Source organism: Spinacia oleracea, chromosome 3 (assembly GCF_020520425.1).
Source record: "Spinacia oleracea cultivar Varoflay chromosome 3, BTI_SOV_V1, whole genome shotgun sequence".
NCBI lineage: Eukaryota > Viridiplantae > Streptophyta > Magnoliopsida > Caryophyllales > Amaranthaceae > Spinacia > Spinacia oleracea.
Window position 1 is genome coordinate 103,417,734 of NC_079489.1, and position 17,598 is coordinate 103,435,331.

Genomic DNA, 17,598 nt, shown 5'->3' on the forward strand with positions numbered 1-17,598 from the left:
CACTCGATTTGGATGAGAAACGAAGAAACTGCCGAAAAACTGCGTACATATAATTAAATAAACGCAATTTGCAATTAATTACGAAAATTAATCACCCCTTTAATTCTTTGCAAATTTGTAAAATTTAACCATGTTCATGCAATTTAGATTATGAAATTAATAAGAGGCTCGTGATACCACTATTAGGTTATGATACATATGAATAAACATAAATCATGCGGAAAAACCATAAAGCCAGGAAACATATTATTTACAAATAATCATTTAGCATAATTCAGATGCATACACTTTGTAGCGTGCCCTCCTTAGCTGCGCCCGAACCGAACAAGAACAAGTCTTTAGGACTCCAAGTGTCGTCCCTCCGTAGATAGTCCACAGCACGTCCGGATCCTGCTTAAGCTTGACCAACTAGAATCGCCCTTAAGGTTACTAGGATTTTCGGCTATTTGGGTTGCAAGTGTTTGGCTGATTTTTGCTTGAAAATCTTACCTTTTGAATACTTCAAATCTCGATATAAATTGTGAACCCAGGCCACATATTTATAGGGGTATGGAAAGAGAATTGGAATACTACTAGGATACGAATTAATTAAATTAGAATCCTAGTAGAACTCTTATTTAATTAATTTATCTTTTAGGATTAGGAATTTAATCATATATCGAATCCCGATAGCTTTAGGATTCGTATAGCACGCACACGAGCATCGCACGAGCACCGCACACTCGCGCAGGCCTTGCGGCCCACGCTGAGCGCACAGCGCCTCGGACCATGCTTGATGCCTGTGTCCGCGCGCGCGCCCAAGGCCTTGGCTAGGCCTGGCCTTGCGCTGGGCCTGGTCGAGGCTTGGCGTGTGTTGGTGATGCGTGTGGCTTGTTGGGCGATGGCCTGGCTTCGTGATGGGCCTTCGTCTAGCGAGCCTCGTCCGATGCTAATTCGTACGATACGCTTCCGATTAAATTCCCGATTCCGGAATTCATTTCCGATACGAACAATAATTAATATTTCCGATTCCGGAATTAATTTCCGTTTCGAACAATTATTTAATATTTCCGTTTCCGGAATTATTTTCCGATTCCGATAATATTTCCGATTCTGACAATATTTCCGTTTCCGGCAATATTTCCATTTCCGATAATATTTTCCGATACGTACCATGTTTCCGTTTCCGGCAACATCTATGACTTGGATAATATTTATATTTCCGATACGATCCATATTTCCGTTTCCGGCAATATCATCGTTTCCAGAGTATTCATTTCTTGCTTGTGACGATCTCAGCTCCCACTGAAACCAAGATCCGTCGATTCCGAATATCCATAGATGGAGTATTTAATTCCATTAAATACTTGATCCGTTTACGTACTATTTGTGTGACCCTACGGGTTCAGTCAAGAGTAAGCTGTGGATTAATATAATTAATTCCACTTGAACTGAAGCGGCCTCTAGCTGGGCATTCAGCTCACTTGATCTCACTGAATTATTAACTTGTTAATTAATACTGAAACGCATTTATTAGACTTAATATTATATGCATCCTTGGACCAAGGGCATTATTTCCTTCATCATTTGGGTCGATATAGGTCATTTATGGCCAAAAATGGCATTTTCGATCCCAACTACCAACAAATGAACCTATTTCCATATTCTAAACGTTTTTCATGATTCATATGATTAGTTATATGATTATAAGACTCATTTCAAGTTCGTTATGCACGTCTATGGTTCATTTGGGTCGATATAGGTCATTTATGGTCAAAAATGGCATTTTCGATCCCAATTACCAACAAACAAACCTATATCCATATTCTAAATGTTTTTCATGCTTCTTATGATTAATTATATTATTATAAGACTCATTTCAAGTTCGTTATGCACGCCTAAGGGTCATTTGGGTCGATATAGGTCATTTATGGCCAAAAATGGCATTTTCGATCCCAACTACCAACAAACGAACCTATTTCCATATTCTAAATGTTTTTCATGATTCATATGATTAGTTATATGATTATAAGACTCATTTCAAGTTCGTTATGCACGTCTATGGATCATTTGCGTCGATATAGGTCATTTATGGTCAAAAATGGCAATTTCGATCCCAACTACCAACAAACGAACTTATATTCAAATTCTAAACCTTTTTAATGATTCATATGATTAGTTATATGTTTATGAGACTCATATTTCAAGTTCGTTATGCATGCCTATGGGTCATTTGGGTCGATATAGGTCATTTATGGCCAAAAATGGCATTTTCGATCCCAACTACCAACAAACGAACCTATTTCCATATTATAAACGTTTTTCATGATTCATATGATTAGTTATATGATTATAAGACTCATTTCAAGGTCGTTAAGCACGCCTATGGGTCATTTGGGTCGATATAGGTCATTTATGGCCAAAAATGGCATTTTCGATCCCAACTACCAACAAACGAACCTATTTCTATATTCTAAACATTTTTCATGATTCATATGATTAGCTATATGATTATAAGACTCATTTAAAGTACGTTATGCACGCCTATGGTTCATTTGGGTCGATATAGGTCATTTATGATCAAAAATGGCATTTTCGATCCCAATTACCAACAAACAAACCTATATCCATATTCTAAATGTTCTCATGATTCTTATGACTAATTATATTATTATAAGACTCATTTCAACTTCGTTATGCACGCCTAAGGGTCATTTGGGTCGATATAGGTCATTTATGGCCAAAAAATGGCATTTTCGATACCAACTACCAATAAACGAACTTATATTCAAATTATAAACATTTTTCATGATTCATATGATTAGTTATATGTTTATAAGACTCATTTCAAGTTCGTTATTCACGCCTATGGGTCATTTGGGTCGATATAGGTCATTTATGGCCAAAATGGCATTTTTGAACCCAAATATCAACAAATGAACCTAAGGACACTTTCTAAATCTTTTTTATGTTTGATATGATTAGTTAGAGGTTACTAAGATTCATTTCAAGTTCTTTATGCACATCTAAGGCTCATTTGGCCCAATATAGGTTATTTGGCCCAATGCAGGGAATCGTTCCAAGTATCTATTAGTCAGTAAGTTCGCATTTGATTTTGGGTCGCTTTGGGAAAAAGGTTTCAGGTTGTTTCATTATTGGGTGGAGAATTTTTGTTCCCACCATTTCAGATGAATTTTACTTATAGAAAAACAATTGACACCACAAATGCAACTAAAAGAAATGCGGCATGACAATCTCACAGCCTTAATAATCCTCAAGTTTTATAAGGTGTTAAGTTTAAGAACACATCAAATACAATAGAACTTTTTTACCTCAATGGCAGAACCAATCATCTGGATAAGGCGGTCAAACACACTAGTCCTCTCCGCTTCAAATGATTTCCAATGGAGGAGACACTTGTAAATTGTGAATGCAGCCACAGGCTTTCCCTGATTGAAGCTATTTTTTGCCACACAATGAATGAGAGCATCAACATTCTCCTGAAACAAATATACAATCTCTGATTAGAATGACAACATGAATTACTACTACTTTTCCAAGGTGCTCCTAACCAATATTGGAGTAAATTCTGAACTTGAGTTTACAGGTGCTCCTAACAATGATTGTTGTCGAAGGATCTTATTTTCTGATTCCATGTCAAACATTTTCTCTTCCAGCCTGTAGAAATGGACCACCACTTCATAAGCAGCTTCAAACCAAGTAATAGTATGTATATCCAAAATAAATTAACAAATCTATAGTTGAAATGAAACATAAGAATGTAGCACTCCATAAACCTTTGCATATTTGTTTTCAGCTTTATCATTCTTGATTCTGCATCAAGTGCCCGTTTCAACCGTTCTTCGCAGATTTTACTAGTTTCTTCAAATTTCTTATATGTTTCATCAATTTTCTGCTCCAGAGAGCTAACTAAGACCTGCCAATAACAAGAAACTAGACTTAAACCAGCATTTATCAGGAGCTGATTGAAGGATACCTTGCCCCAGGATTCAATCACGCGGGTAAATACAATATGAGCTCAAATGTAATATGCTCAACTCAACTAGTGATCAAGATGGGCTAAGTTGAGCTCTAGTTCAGATTCAAATAAGAGCCAGTAAAAAAAATGTTTTCCCTTTGTCTCCATCTAGTAGTAACATGGCTGGTTCAAAACTACACAAGCATAGAAATAGTCCTAAATGATGAACGACTGAAGTGTACTGACTGTAACGATCAGCAGCTGAACATATCAGTTTTTGATGTGTTCAGCAGCTCATCTGCTGCTGCTGATCTGCTGTTGAACAGATCAGAAACTGATATGTTCAGCTGCAGATCAGCACTAGCAGATCAGCTGCTAAACACATCAGTTTCTGATCTGTTCAATGGCTGATCTGCTGCTGGTGCCAAAGTTTTTAGATTCTTTTGTCTCTAAGATTTTAGAAACCTATCAAACAACTACCAATTAATTAGAGCCTAGTCGTGTCCTTATATATCATTTACATGTTTAAAAAACTAACAGCTAGTAAATTACAAATTTTACGTAACACAAAAAACAGAAAATTTAAACAACTATCACTAAATCTAATAGCCAGAACAATTAGCCAGCAGTTAGTTGCCAAATAGGCAGCCATCTTCACTCAATCTGAACGGGAGAATATACAAAATTATCCCAGTGTAACGTGATGGAGAATTTATGTGAATCTCTTTCTTAACACAAAATACTTTGGTTGTAAAATTTAAAGGTATCACCATTCTCCTACGAAATCTAATTAATTAGTGTTAGGTTATGATACATATGACATTACATAGATCATGCGGAAACAACCATTAACCCAGGACAACATATTATTTACACATAATCATATAGCATAATTTAGATGCATACTCTTTGTTGCGTGCCCTCCCTAGCTGCGCCCGAACCGAACAAGAACAAGTCTTTAGGACTCCAAGTGTCGTCCCTCCGTAGATAGTCCACAGCACGTCCGGATCCGCCTTAAGATTGACCAACTAGAATCGCCCTTAAGGTACTAGAAAATTTCGGCACTTTATGAGCAAGGTGTGTGTTTTAATTTTCTCTCAAAAAAAACTCACTTTTGAATACTTTGAAACTTGTGTATAAATTATGACCCCTAGGCCTTTATTTATAGAGTTATGGAAAAGGAATCGTAATCCTAGTAGGATACGAATTAATTGAAATTAGAATCCTACATGAATTCTATTTAATTAATTTATCCAATTAGGAATAGAAATTTAATCATACACTGACTCTTGTAGATTTAGGAATCACGCATGAGCACAAACTCACACACACACGGCAGCCACAAGGGCTGCCCATGCGCGTGCGAGCAGCAGCCCACGCAGCACGGCCCACGCATCCGTGGCCCTTGGCGCGCGCTGGGCCTGCCTTGCGGTAGGCCTGGGCGCTGCCTTGGCTGGGCTTGTGGCGCGCATGCTTGCTGGGCGATGGCCCCGGCTTCGTGCTGGGCCTTCGTCCGGCAAGCCTCGTCCGATGCTAATTCGTACGATACGCTTCCGATTAAATTTCCAGTTCCGGAATTTATTTCCGATACGAACAATATTTAATATTTCCGATTCCGGAATTAATTTCCGTTTCGAACAAATATTTAATATTTCCGTTTCCGGAATTATTTTCCGATTCCGGTAATATTTCCGATTCTGACAATATTTCCGTTTCCGGCAATATTTCCGATTCTGGTAATATTTCCATTTCCAATAATATTTTCCGATACGTACCATGTTTCCGTTTCCGGCAACATCTACGACTTGGATAATATTCATGTTTCCGATACGATCCATATTTCCGTTTCCGGCAATATCATCGTTTCCGGAGTATTCATTTCTTGCCTGTGACGATCTTAGCTCCCACTGAAACCAAGATCCGTCGGTTCCGAATATTCATATATGGAGTATTTAATGCCATTAAATACTTGATCCGTTTACGTACTATTTGTGTGACCCTACGGGTTCAGTCAAGAGTAAGCTGTGGATTAATATCATTAATTCCACTTGAACTGAAGCGGCCTCTAGCTAGGCATTCAGCTCACTTGATCTCACTGAATTATTAACTTGTTAATTAATACTGAACCGCATTTATTAGACTTAACATAGAATGCATACTTGGACCAAGGGCATTATTTCCTTCAGTCTCCCACTTGTCCTTAGGGACAAGTGTGCATTTCCTAATTCCTTTGTCGCTCGATGCTTGCTCTTGAACATAAGGTAAGAGTTGTCATCCTTATTATGTCCAGAGGTGTTCCTCGGTTTCAGAGTTCAACTGATCAAATAAACAGATAATCATAGCCTATGATTCATCCGAGCACGGCCATGCATTTCACAGTTTCTAGCTCTCCGAGTGGCCTTGTACAACTTTTAAGCATCTCATCCCGATTTATGGGAGGACAATCCCAATCTTGCGATCTTGAGATTAGACTTCGTTTGATAGGTGATTACCTGAGCGTTGCCTTTATAGCCTCCTTTTACGGTGCGACGGTTGGTCAACGTCAAAGCAACCAGTTCTCAAACAAGTAATCTCAAATCACTCAGGTATTGAGGATTTAGTGTCTAATAATTTAATGAAATTTACTTATGACAGACTTTCATCTCTTACAGTAAAGTTTCATAGGTCTTGTCCGATACTAGTCTTCCCAAAGTAAGTATCTATGCAAATGATTATGACATTGCCATGTCCACATAGTTCAAGAAACAGAACTACTAGTCATCTTGCATTCTAATCGTCTAACGTTTTCTATGCGTCCAATTTTATAGAAAACTCCGATTAGGGACCATTTTCAACCTTTGACATTCAAGTTCACTTGATAGACATTTCTTAGTCACAGGACTGGTCCTGACAGTCTATCTTGAATATATCGTCAAATTGAAGGGACTCATCATTTAATAAACCACAAATTAAATGGAAAAATGAATTTCTTTCATTTATTGTGAATAATTAACCAATAATGTTTTACAAAGATTTAAACTCTAAAACTTTAAAACATTAAACAGAGACATCAAAGCCATTCTCCAATATGCTTGATTCCCATAGCTGCAGTGTGCGAGTTGTGCTTCGCTTGCGGCAGAGGTTTAGTTAATGGATCTGATATGTTGTCATCAGTTCCAATTTTGCTTATCTCGACTTCTTTTCTTTCAACGAACTCTCGTAGAAGGTGAAATCTACGAAGTACATGCTTGACTCTCTGGTGGTGTCTAGGCTCTTTTGCCTGTGCAATAGCTCCGTTATTATCACAATACAGGGCTATTGGTCCTTTAATGGAGGGGACTACACCAAGTTCTCCTATGAACTTCCTTAGCCATATAGCTTCCTTTGCTGCTTCATGTGCAGCAATGTACTCCGCTTCAGTTGTAGAATCCGCAATGGTGCTTTGCTTAGCACTTTTCCAGCTTACTGCTCCTCCGTTGAGGCAGAAGACAAACCCAGACTGTGATCTGAAATCATCTTTGTCGGTTTGGAAACTTGCGTCCGTATAGCCTTTAACAATTAATTCATCATCTCCACCATAGACCAGGAAGTCATCTTTGTGCCTTTTCAGGTACTTCAGAATGTTCTTGGCAGCAGTCCAATGCGCCTCTCCTGGGTCTGACTGGTATCTGCTCGTAGCACTGAGTGCGTACGCAACATCCGGGCGTGTACATATCATAGCATACATTATTGAACCAATCAATGATGCATATGGAATCCCATTCATTCGTCTACGCTCATCAAGTGTTTTTGGGCACTGAGTCTTGCTTAGAGTCATTCCATGAGACATGGGTAGGTAGCCTCGCTTGGAGTCCGCCATCTTGAACCTATCAAGCACTTTATTGATATAAGTGCTTTGACTAAGTCCAATCATCTTTTTAGATCTATCTCTGTAAATCTTGATGCCCAATATGTACTGTGCTTCTCCTAGATCCTTCATCGAAAAACATTTCCCAAGCCAAATCTTGACAGAGTTCAACATAGGAATGTCATTTCCGATAAGCAATATGTCGTCGACATATAATACTAGGAAAGCAATTTTGCTCCCACTGACCTTCTTGTATACACAAGATTCGTCCGCGTTCTTGATGAAACCAAAGTCACTGACTGCTTCATCAAAACGTATATTCCAGCTCCTGGATGCCTGCTTCAATCCGTAGATTGACTTCTTTAGCTTGCATACCTTTTTAGCATTCTTTGGATCCTCAAAACCTTCAGGCTGTGTCATAAACACAGTTTCTGTTAAAACGCCGTTTTAAGAAAGCAGTTTTGACATCCATCTGCCATATTTCGTAATCGTAATATGCAGCGATTGCTAACATTATTCGAATAGACTTTAGCATTGCAACTGGTGAAAAGGTTTCATCGTAATCCACACCGTGGACTTGCCTGTAACCTTTTGCAACCAATCTAGCTTTGAAAACTTCAAGTTTCCCATCCTTGTCCTTTTTCAGTTTGAAAACCCATTTGCTTCCAATGGCTTGGTAGCCATCTGGCAAATCGACCAAATCCCATACTTGGTTTTCAGACATGGAGTCTAATTCAGATTGCATGGCTTCTTGCCACTGCTTGGAGCTAGGGCTCGTCATAGCTTGCTTGTAAGTCGCAGGTTCATCACTTTCAAGTAATAGAACGTCATAGCTCTCGTTCGTCAAAATACCTAAGTACCTTTCCGGTTGAGATCTATATCTTTGCGATCTACGCGGGGTAACATTTCTAGATTGACCATGATTCTCACCAGATTCTTCTAAAGATCTCTGAGTTTCATCTTGAATGTCATCTTGAGCATTCTCTAGAGTTTGTTGTTCGACTCGAATTTCTTCGAGGTCTACTTTTCTCCCACTTGTCATTTTGGAAATGTGATCCTTCTCCAAAAAGACACCATCTCGAGCAACAAACACCTTGTTCTCAGATGTATTGTAGAAGTAATACCCCTTTGTTTCCTTTGGATAGCCCACAAGGATACATTTGTCAGATTTTGGATGAAGTTTGTCTGAAATTAATCGTTTGACGTAAACTTCACATCCCCAAATCTTAAGAAAAGACACATTTGGAGGCTTTCCAAACCATAATTCGTATGGAGTCTTTTCGACAGCTTTAGACGGAGCTCTATTTATAGTGAGTGCAGCTGTATTTAGTGCATGTCCCCAAAATTCTAATGGAAGTTCGGCCTGACCCATCATTGACCTGACCATGTCTAGCAAGGTTCTGTTCCTCCGTTCTGACACACCGTTCCATTGTGGTGTTCCAGGAGGAGTCAATTCTGATAGAATTCCACATTCTTTCAGATGGTCATCAAATTCATAGCTCAGATATTCACCGCCTCTATCAGACCGCAGTGCCTTAATCTTCTTGCCTAATTGATTCTCTACTTCACTCTGAAATTCCTTGAATTTGTCAAAGGATTCAGACTTATGCTTCATTAGGTAGACATAACCATACCTACTGAAGTCATCAGTGAAAGTGATAAAGTAGCTGAAACCACCTCTAGCATTTGTACTCATTGGTCCACATACATCTGTATGGATTAAACCCAATAGTTCATTTGCTCTTTCTCCAACTTTGGAGAAAGGTTGCTTTGTCATTTTGCCAAGTAAACATGATTCGCATTTACCATAATCCTCTAAGTCAAATGGTTCTAGAATTCCTTCCCTTTGAAGTCTTTCTAAGCGTTTCAAGTTTATATGGCCTAATCGACAATGCCACAGATAGGTGAGATCTGAATCATCCTTTTTGGCCTTTTTGGTATTTATGTTATATACTTGTTTGTCGTGATCTAATAAATAAAGTCCATTGACTAATCTAGCAGATCCATAAAACATCTCTTTAAAATAAAACGAACAACTATTGTCTTTTATTATAAAGGAAAATCCCTTAGCATCTAAGCAAGAAACTGAAATGATGTTTTTAGTAAGACTTGGAACATGGAAACATTCTTCCAGTTCCAAAACTAGCCCGGAGGGCAACGACAAATAGTAACTTCCTACGGCTAATGCAGCAATCCGTGCTCCATTTCCCACTCGTAGGTCGACTTCACCCTTGCTTAACTTTCTACTTCTTCTTAGTCCCTGTGGATTGGAACATAAGTGTGAGCCACAACCTGTATCTAATACCCAAGAAGTTGAATTAGCAAGTATACAGTCTATAACGAAAATACCTGAAGATGGAACGACTGTTCCGTTCTTCTGATCTTCCTTTAGCTTCAAGCAATCTCTCTTCCAATGCCCTTTCTTCTTGCAGTAGAAGCATTCGGATTCAGAGGTGGGTTGACTGACCTTCCTCTTTGCAGATTTGGCGCCAGTTTGCTTAGTTGGGCTGGCCTTGTTGCCACCTTTCTTAGCATTCCTCTTCTTTCCAGATTTCTTGAACTTGCCCCCACGCACCATAAGCACATCCTGCTTATCACTTTTGAGCGTCTTTTCAGCGGTCTTCAGCATACCGTGAAGCTCAGTGAGCGTTTTGTCCAGACTATTCATACTGTAGTTCAGTTTGAACTGATCATACCCGCTATGAAGAGAATGGAGGATGGTGTCTATAGCCATTTCCTGAGAAAATTGCTGATCCAGCCGACTCATATTCTCAATGAGTCCAATCATTTTGAGAACATGTGGACTTACGGGCTCGCCTTTCTTAAGCTTGGTCTCAAGAATTTGCCTATGAGTCTCGAATCTTTCGACTCGAGCCAGATCTTGGAACATGTTCTTCAACTCACTGATGATTGTGAAAGCATCTGAGTTGATGAACGTTTTCTGCAGATCCGCACTCATGGTGGCGAGCATTAGACATTTCACATCCTTGTTGGCATCAATCCAACGATTGAGGGCTGCCTGAGTGACCCCGTCGCCTGGAGCTTCGGGCATCGCCTCATCTAGGACATACTCCTTTTCTTCCTGCATAAGAACTATTTGCAAGTTCCTTTGCCAGTCAAGGAAGTTTTTCCCGTTCAACTTCTCCTTTTCGAGAATTGATCGAATGTTGAATGAATTGTTGTTTGCCATATTAAAAACTACAATTGAAAAGAATAAACAAATAAATAACCATTCACAGTTTCTCTTAATAAACTTAAATTCTAGCATTCATGCATAATTCAATGTTTATTAAGCATTTTATTCAAGTTATGTGTTCCGGCAGGTGTGAATAAAATGATTCCAAGATCCTAAAATCATTGAAGAACTAAGCACAGTTTGTCGACTTAATCCTAGAACATCTTAGGTAAGCAAAAGCCTTTTGCTAATAGTCTAGAAACTATTCTTGGTTGATAGGTACGTCTAAGAACTTATTAGGTAAACCTATCGAATTTGCCACGACATAAAAGGACTCCTTACTTATATCGTTGAGTTTCACCAAAACTAACATGTACTCACAATTATTTGTGTACCTTGCCCCTTTAGGACCAATAAGTAACACCTCGCTGAGCGAAAACTATTACTAGATTGATGTAAAGGATATCCAAGCAAGTGTATATTTTGGCATGGCACCTTTTAACTCAATTTTTAAGTTTGGAACTTAAGGCTCTTACTATGTTGGTTAGATTTTAAGTGAACTAAAATCCTTAATCATGCAACATAATCAAGCTTTTGATCTCATGCATTTTAAGACATATTTAAAACAATAAATAACTTAAAACATGCATAAGATATTTGTGATCTAGTATGGCCCGACTTCATCTTGAAGCTTTGACTTCAAAGTCCGTCTTGAAAATCTCCGTGGGAAGCACCATTTTCTTCAAATAGGATAAGCTATAACTAATTACAACTATTTGATGGTACGCAGACCATATTTGAATTGAAAAACAGCTTTGGTACTTTAGACCAATTACATTCAAATTAATGGTACGCAGACCATATTTTCTATCCTATTTGGGCCATACTAGTCACTTCATAACCTGCAAAACAGTACATATACAATATATACCATTCACCCATTCATTATCATGAATGGCCCACATAGCTGGTTAGTAAAACACATTATGCATCACGTAAACATTTGCAGCAATTAATCAAGGGCACCAATAATCTACCAATTATTCAGTCCTTATTAATTCTAATCGAGTTGTTTTAACCTTAAGGATTTGTAGACCTAATCAAGAGTTTATGACTAAAAGCGCTCCCACTTAAACCAATAAATTCATATGCTTTACCAATTTTAAACATAAAAATGTATTTCTAGTCCAACCAGAAACATACAAATTTAATTAAAATTTAAAGCTCATATCAATTTATAATTGAATCCAAAATTTAATTTAATTTCAGTCGTATTTAAATTAATTCATGATTTTAATTTTAGTAAAATAATTAGAATAAATAATATTTATTATAATTATAATATTCAAAATTAAAATCCAAGAAAATAATTCAAATTATTAATTTTAAAATTAATTAAAATTACGTGAACTGAAAATTTTCAAATTAAACATTCAAAACGATCTAATCGTAACGCAAACACCCTACGCGTTGCACGCCCATGGACCGTACGCACACAGCCATTGCTGGCCATGTGCGCGCAGCCCATGCGCTCGTCGCATAGCTGCTGCTTCCCTATCGCAAGCCTCCGCACGCACTGATGCTCGCTGCGCGCGCCAGCGCTCATCGCACGCGAGCTATCGCTCGCAGTGCGCGCGCGCGACATCGCTCGCTGGGCGCGCGAGCCATCGCTCGCTGCGCGCGCGACATCGCTCGCTGGGCGCGCGACATCGCTCGCTGGGCGCGCGACATCGCTCGCTGCGCGCGCGAGCCATCGCTCGCTGGGGCGCGACATCGCTCGCTGGGCGGGCGACATCGCGCGCTGTGCGCGCGAGTGATGCTGGGCGCAGCGCTCGTGGCACGCGAGCTTGCGCTCGCTGCGCGCGAGGCTGCGCGCTCTTGTGCGAGGCAGCGCGCGCTGTGGCGCAGCTCGCTTGCTGCCCACACGCGACTGCCTTGGCTCGCCCTTCGCCCATGCCCATTCGTTCATTGCTCGTGGCACACGACACAAGGCAGGGCTGCTGCCTTGTGCTCGTGCACTACGCCCTTGCTCATTGCATTCGTGCCGCACGGGCGACGAGCTCCCTTGCTCGTCGTCGCATGCCCGCATTATACAACACCCCTTAAGGGTAACACGAAGCGTCCATTGCTTCGTGCGTGCAAGTTATATGAACGAATCGCATAAAAATTTAAAATTTATATTTAAAATTAATGACAAATTAATAAATATTATTAATTTCATAATTTTAGGGCGAAAAAATCGAAAATTTATTATCCAATTGATTTCCGATTGTTATGGATTCAAGTCTAGGTCATAAAAATTTAAAATTTATCGTAAATTTACAATTTTTATGGTGGTTTTTAATCATAGGTTTCTAATTAAATTACAATTAATTATGAAAATCAAATTAATTCTAAATTATTCTAATTTTCAACAAATTAATCATAATTACAAATTAGATCGCATAATTAACAAGACTAGGCATTCAAACTTGTTAAACATATGCAGTAGGTCAATCAAAAATTCAAGATTTATCAACAAGAATCGCAAATATTTAATTTAACATCTTAAATTTACGAAATTTTGCATTCGAAAAACTAAAAGCTTCGAAAAGTCATAGTTAGGCTTCGAATTTGAGAATTCTGGGTTCGGCAGAAAAATACTATTTTTGTCAAAATTTTAGAATGTCTTTTACATGCGGAATTGACACAAAAATCACTCAATTCGGATGAGTAACGAAGAAACTGCCGAAAAACTGCGTACGTATAATTAAATAAACGCAATTTGCAATTAATTAACAATTACGAAAATTAATCACCCCTTTTAATTCTTGCAAATTTGTAATATTTAACCATGTTCATGCAATTTAGATTATGAAAATAATAAGGGGCTCGTGATACCACTGTTAGGTTATGATACATATGACATTACATAGATCATGCGGAAACAACCATTAACCCAGGACAACATATTATTTACACATAATCATATAGCATAGTTTAGATGCATACTCTTTGTTGCGTGCCCTCCCTAGCTGCGCCCGAACCGAACAAGAACAAGTCTTTAGGACTCCAAGTGTCGTCCCTCCGTAGATAGTCCACAGCACGTCCGGATCCGCCTTAAGATTGACCAACTAGAATCGCCCTTAAGGTACTAGAAAATTTCGGCACTTTATGAGCAAGGTGTGTGTTTTAATTTTCTCTCAAAAAAAACTCACTTTTGAATACTTTGAAACTTGTGTATAAATTATGACCCCTAGGCCTTTATTTATAGAGTTATGGAAAAGGAATCGTAATCCTAGTAGGATACGAATTAATTGAAATTAGAATCCTACATGAATTCTATTTAATTAATTTATCCAATTAGGAATAGAAATTTAATCATACACTGACTCTTGTAGATTTAGGAATCACGCATGAGCACAAACTCACACACACACGGCAGCCACAAGGGCTGCCCATGCGCGTGCGAGCAGCAGCCCACGCAGCACGGCCCACGCATCCGTGGCCCTTGGCGCGCGCTGGGCCTGCCTTGCGGTAGGCCTGGGCGCTGCCTTGGCTGGGCTTGTGGCGCGCATGCTTGCTGGGCGATGGCCCCGGCTTCGTGCTGGGCCTTCGTCCGGCAAGCCTCGTCCGATGCTAATTCGTACGATACGCTTCCGATTAAATTTCCAGTTCCGGAATTTATTTCCGATACGAACAATATTTAATATTTCCGATTCCGGAATTAATTTCCGTTTCGAACAAATATTTAATATTTCCGTTTCCGGAATTATTTTCCGATTCCGGTAATATTTCCGATTCTGACAATATTTCCGTTTCCGGCAATATTTCCGATTCTGGTAATATTTCCATTTCCAATAATATTTTCCGATACGTACCATGTTTCCGTTTCCGGCAACATCTACGACTTGGATAATATTCATGTTTCCGATACGATCCATATTTCCGTTTCCGGCAATATCATCGTTTCCGGAGTATTCATTTCTTGCCTGTGACGATCTTAGCTCCCACTGAAACCAAGATCCGTCGGTTCCGAATATTCATATATGGAGTATTTAATGCCATTAAATACTTGATCCGTTTACGTACTATTTGTGTGACCCTACGGGTTCAGTCAAGAGTAAGCTGTGGATTAATATCATTAATTCCACTTGAACTGAAGCGGCCTCTAGCTAGGCATTCAGCTCACTTGATCTCACTGAATTATTAACTTGTTAATTAATACTGAACCGCATTTATTAGACTTAACATAGAATGCATACTTGGACCAAGGGCATTATTTCCTTCAATTAGGCCCCATTCGTTATTGTTTTTTGCATCAGTTTTCTGTTTTTTAGAAAACTAAGAACAAAAATGTGGTAATAGTAATCAAACCCTGACCATTAGGAGTGCTGACTAAATTCATCACATCAGCCTTTTCTGTGATCTGACCACTTTGAGCATATTCAGGACCAAATACCTGCAGCATAGAAAGAAGATATTATTATCACTTGCAATCACACATACCAAGTATATACAGGAAGCTGTAACTAAACTTACCCAAATGTTCCAATAACTCTAGTTTCAAGACCGGTGTTTGAAGCAGACATTGTAATATTCTCCACTGACAGAGCATTCTTGTAAGCTGGTTGTGGACATTCTTTTCCATCAGCAACAACGACCCTCTTATACGTGCTTATAGTTTGACCTTCACCAATCTCCTTGACTTGGCCAAGCAGTCACCACCAGACTCAGAGCAATATCTGATGTTGATCTCACTGTATGGCCTTCAGCATCATACAAACGATGAACCCGATTAAACCCAATTAAACCATAAAAAAAAATCAGCAATCACAGCAACCAAAATCCTCAACAAAACCCAATTAAACCCTTTTTAAACCCTAGAAATTCCTATTCAAATTCAAAAACAACATTCGCAACAAAATCCCAAACTAAATTCGTACAATTTATAAATTATATTCACAACAAAATTCGAGGAATAATTCAGCACATATTCGCACAATAATTCGCATCTTAAATTGCATAATAATAAATCGAAGTAATTCGCAGCAAAATCCTCTGTAAGTCGTAGATAAATCGAGCAATAATTCGCATAACAATTTGCACAAAAATTCGCAGAAAACAGAAAAATTATCAAACCTAAATCACAAATTTTGAACAAACCAAAAATTCGGAACTTGAGGAGAGAAATTTGAATAAGCTCATACCAAGAAAAACCCCAAACTGAACTCAATTGAAGTCATTGTCGGTCGAGTGGAGAGAATTGCCCAATGGTGGTTCTTCTTGTCGAGGTCGTCGCCGGTGGAGTGGAGATAATTGCGAGATTGGTGCGAGTGTTTAACTGCGAATTGAAGAGCAATTGAAGAGTGGGCCGAGCAGAGAAGATGGAGAAGAAGAGTAGCGCGCGGGAGCAGCAAGAACGAAGGAAAGCATCAGCAACAAAGGGAAAGCAGCGAGAAAGCAAGGGTTTTGTTGGGGGGTGGTGGAGAAGAAACAGTGGTTTTGTTGGGGGGTGGTGGGTGAGAAGCACCGAGCAAACACCGAGAAGCAGTGAGAGCGCGGGGATGATTTTTTGTGGCATGGGAGGAAATCCTAGTTTCAGTACAAAAGATTTACTTTTTATTTTTTTTGTTTTACTTTTTGTCAATTAAAAGATGGTCTTGTTAGATAAGGGCCGCTTTTAATTTTTTTTTTTTTTAACCATTATAAGTTGATCTTGTTGTATAAGGGCAACTTTTGATGAGCAACTTATAAGGTTTTTTCCTCTAGTGAATAATGGTTTCTTCATCATCCCATTAGGGGAGACACGAATTAGGTGTCTACACCAGTTAATTTCCTAAATCGTCGGTGTCATCAAATTCCCGTACACAGAATGTTGGTTCATTACATATTGTTGTTAAATTGAGCAGGGTTATTGCACGTTGGGCTTGGTTTGGCCCAAAGAGAGTTGATTGTGTTAGCATGTGATGTTGCACAACCTGTTGGACCTGTTGTGGGAACGGGAGGGGAGCAGAAACCCAATATGAAGTTGGAGCCCAATGCTGAAGTTGTCATTGAGGAGTTTGCGAAGGTGGGTCGGCCCACGTGTTGTTCTTAGTTGGGCCATGTTGGTATGGTTGTTGGGTGTTCTGGCCACCGCATCCACGCCCTTTGCCCTTGTAGTTCAACCACCACACCCCCAGCCCCACGTCTCCGACCACTGTCACCACCATCTCGGCGATGGACCCATGGTGGTGTTGCTGGTAGTGCAGTAGTGGTAGGGTTTTTCGATAGTTGTTGTGCTAAAAACGACAGATTCGTGGACCCTTGATCGTGTGAACAACGATCCTCTTCGAGTAGGAGACGCGAACGAGCCTCTTCAAACAGGGGAAGAGGTTAAGTTTGTTGAATCATCGTAGCTATTATATCATAATCTGTTCCAACCAATCTTGCAACAAGTCGTGAAACCAATTTTGTTTCTGACAAGGGTTGATCAATGTTAGCAAATTGATCACTCAAGGTCTTTAAATTTAAACAATAAAAATAAATGTTGGAAAAATTACTCAAGTGAAGAGAATTAAATATATTTTCCAAACAAAAGACCCTTGTATGTTTTTTATTTTATAAAATTTCCTTGAGTTTATTCCAGATTTGTTGAGCTGAATCTCCTCTGCAAAG